Below are 4412 nucleotides of genomic sequence, written 5' to 3' on the forward strand. Positions count from 1 at the left end.
TCACGTGGAGGTACAAGGAGATGAGGTTGATCAACACCATCACCATTCGTCCCGTCCAGTTTGATATCAACTTGTTCAATGATGCTCCAGGCAACGCGAAGGAATGTCCGGAAGCTGATAAGATGGTAAGAATGCAGGATTGGGATTATTTTGGAGTTTTTGGTTTATTTAGCTTAAAACCTTTGACGACAAAAAGAAATTGATGTAAGTGGTGTAAGATGTAAGATCAAAAATATGGTGGTATTTAGATGAAGGAACTGTCTATTATGAGAATGATCGAATGGAAAAAGATTGAATTGAGGATTGAAAAATAAATAAAAGTAAAATTACAAACTTGAAGAAAGCGTATGCTGGTTTTCATTTTTCAGATTCCCTGCTGTCTGGAATATTCCTTGGATAATGGGAGGACGTTTGAGTTGTACACGACATTCCATATAAGGAGTGATGAACATGTTCACATTCCACTCTTACACCTTAAAAATGATAACTACGTCAGTCTAAACAACAAGCCTGCCGTCTCTTCGAACGTTTGGAGGGCTAGACTGATGAAGAGTGCAAAACTGGAGGATGTTGAGATGGATTACTATGGTGAGGATAATGATGGAGATGACGGTGGTAAGACTGCTGGTGATGGTGCAAACAAAAAATTCACCAAGTTTGTGCTTTATTTTTCATTTACATAATCATTTTCATTGAAATGTTTTGTCGTCAGATGGCCATTGTTATTGCATTTTCAGGTTTTTAAATATTACATAAAGATAAATGTGTATCGCCACCCTTGTCATCATCATCATCGTCATCATCGTCATCATCACAACGTACTCAGGAATCAGGATGTTTTGTCACCTCTCGTGTTGGCAACCTGCTTGAAAGTTGATTCATTCATTCATCCTTCATTCTTACCTTCAGTTCATCTTGTGCTAAACGTTGGAGCCATTGAATGCACTTTCAGATATAACGACAGGGTGGTTGTTAGCGATGCCAGGAACAAAGGTCTTGTGGAAAACATTTTGGGAATTAATTTTTTCATTTTGATGTGGTTTTCGTTAGCGCAAGTTTACTCCACTTTATAAATGACTGAATGAGGCTGTTTTTTTTACAGCCATCAGGCAGTTTGAAGAGCACAGAAGTTTGACCAGCCATGACGTCATAAAAATGAAGTTTGATGACGTCATTTTGTTATCCAGAGTCTTTGGTACCGGTTGCTATGGAGATGGGGAGGGGGAATTTTCTAGAATAAATTTAAATGTTGGTTTGGTGGATTGGAAATGTTTAAGTTATATGGATTACAACTTATTTTTAAATAAAATTTGTTTTATTTTTCAGTTGAAAACGTCAATGTCTTGCCATATTGTAGATTATGAATACTTAACAATGACCGAGTTTCTTCGAAGTCTGAGGCTCTCATCTGATCTAAAGTGCAACTTGACTGTTAGCTCTTAAATCATTATTCATTCAATTAAGTTTGTTCGTTCAATCAATTATCAATTATTTTATTTAATCGGTAGTATAATACAATTTTAGTTAAATTTAATGATAAATAAACTTGCAGTCATCAGAGGTGAGCCTCTCCCTGTCAGTTGAAGAACTCGCAGTTTCAATAAACCAAAAAGTCATTCACTCACTCAACAAATTCGCTTCTCTCATCACGTCATCATCATCATCATCGTCTACATCGTCCCTTTCATCTCAGTCTTTATCTCCAGCATCACCTCAATCCTTCCCTCCATCATCATCCTCATCTTATTCCTCCTCACTGGCCTATGTAGCTTCGTGCTTGATTGTATGCAACAACACCTCGGTCGATCTTTTCTTTGGACAGGTCAGTTTTTGCATATTTTATTTTTATTTATGCTATTTTTATTTTCTTTATTTTTATTTTCGTTATTTTTATTTATTTTTTTACTTTGTGTGTTTTTTGGGAGCGATCCGTTATTTTTAAACGGTTTGTCATTTCATTTATGTAGTTATTGCATCGGATGTTTCCTTGAGCTAATAATTATAATTGCAAGCTCGCTTCAGGAGTTAAAGATGTTTGTGCTTGTGACAGTAGTTGTTCGTAAATTTGTTGACGTAAGGTTAAATTGTGAGTATTGTATTTGGCCATCTTCTGAATTAATAACATGAATAGTAATTAGTTGTAATAAATTTATGTTATATATTCCTAATTGATATCCATCAACATGTTTAATTGTAATTAACATAGTTTATTTGATTTAATTAATTATGTTAATTAATGTTTTTCTTAATAGGTTGGCGCTGATGAAACCATCTTATTGCCGGCGATGAAATGCATGCAGTACTCTTGGTCTGAACTTGATCAGGATGAGGTATGATTGCGGATATCATTTTGTGTTCTCAACGTTTTCTTGCTGTTTTGCTATTTTTGTACTAAAATGTTTCATTTTTTTGGGGTTTTGGAGAAAAATCTTCATGAAAATAAATTTATTCACTTGAAATTTAGTGTTAGTTTAACTTTTTTTTCAAAGAAATTATTGGTTGGTCTGGATAAGAAATTGAAATGCAACAAAGCATTCGCAGTTGGAAAATCGTCGTCGGATGTCGTGGCTGTCGTTGCTTGGAGTGGTAGTGGCGGTGGTGGTGAGGCTGGTGTAGATGAGAATGTTGGTGGTGCTGCTGTTGTTTTGCTGGTTCACATTTGCAGTGTCACATCAATTCAGAAACAAGTTAGCATGAGTCAGCAGTGGAAATGCGATATTGATGATGAGTAGCGATGGAAATTATAATGGTGTTTTACTGAAAATGATGATGGTGATTATCTTGATGACGATGGCAATAATGATGATGATATTTAGGATGATGAAAATTTAATGAATTCGCAAATGATGCATATGGTAGATCAGTGAATCTGCCCAGCATAGCCACTGGTGATGAGAATAATGTTGATGATGGTGACGATAAAATGATGATGGTATGATAAGATCGTGGCGATTGTGGTAATTTGCTAAAATACTTGCCAGATTGTAATCAGTGGTCAGTTGTGGATTGCGAGTCACATGAACTATAATCTGAATGTTAACATTTTAAGAGGTGACCGGAAAATGATTCCATCTTCACCATCATCTTCTTCGTCATCTTCATCATCATCATCTTCTTCGTCACGGCATAATTTAAAAAGTTTTCAAATGTTACCGTCCATACTTTTAAATGCTCCAAATGTTAGCGCCACAAACAAAACAGCAAAGATCAAAACTCCCATTAGTGAAAATGAGGATGTGTTGAAGATTTTTATATCTATGGATGGACAGAAGAAAGATTTGATCGGTGAAGGAATAATTTTGAATGAAGATATGTTTAAAAGTTGTGGCCATGTCAGGAATCTCGTTAAGGTGCATGTAAAATAATACTTAACATTAAAATGTATTATTATCATAAATTTGTACAGTATAAATTTTAAACATGTTTAGAATTATTAAAATTTTCAATCCTTACTCTATAATTTCAATCATTACAGTTACAGTTTTAAATCTTTACACTAAAATTTTTAATAATGTTTCTATTAATTTCAGTCATGTCTCTATTGATTTAAATTATTTCTTTACAGTTTTCAATCATTACATTAAAATTTTCAATCATTCGTTTACAACTTTCAATCATCACATTACGATTTTGAATTGACCACGGATCAGTTGTTGGATCTCAGCGACAATCCTTTTCATATCTGGTGCGACATCCACACAGAGAGGCATCAACAGTACTTTGAATATTTAGTTGGCAGATTTTCTCATTACATTTTACGTTTTATTGAAATAATTTTACACTTCATTTTTTTATCTTTTTATATACTAGAACTTACAAATGGGCCCATTCAAAATGTTCATCAGGTTTTGGGTTAAATCGCCCAAATAGGCCCATTATTTGCGTTTTAATGTCAAACTGTTTCCCATCAGTCGGCGTATTGTTATATTTTGGTTCAATTTTGTCTTATTTGATCGATAACAAAAAAAACACACTAGGTCATTTTCTCTCCACTGTTCATCATAAGATCCAACTACCCGTCACAACTGCTCATGAACATCTCTTGCGACAACAGCAGCAGCAACAGCAGCAGCGGTAGTAACCACAACAACGACTTAAAAAATCATAATAGCAAACGTAACGGCATCAGCAATAGAGATGAGAATGCCGACAGCAGTTTGAAAACCAGCAAACTGTTGTTAGAAGCCAGGGGTGTGAACACTTACTTGAATTGTTATGGCCAGTCCACTCTGTATCTTACTTTTCAAATTGGGTTGGCCTTATTTATTAATTCATTCATTCATTTATTTATTCATTTGTTAATTTATTCAGTTTTTTAAATATTGTTCATTAAGTTTGTATTTTTTCACTTCGTTTTTATTTTCTCTATTTATCCATTTTTTGTTTGCCTGCTCAATTTATTTATTTATTAC

This window comes from Helobdella robusta (genome assembly GCF_000326865.2).
Source record: "Helobdella robusta unplaced genomic scaffold HELROscaffold_2, whole genome shotgun sequence".
NCBI lineage: Eukaryota > Metazoa > Annelida > Clitellata > Rhynchobdellida > Glossiphoniidae > Helobdella > Helobdella robusta.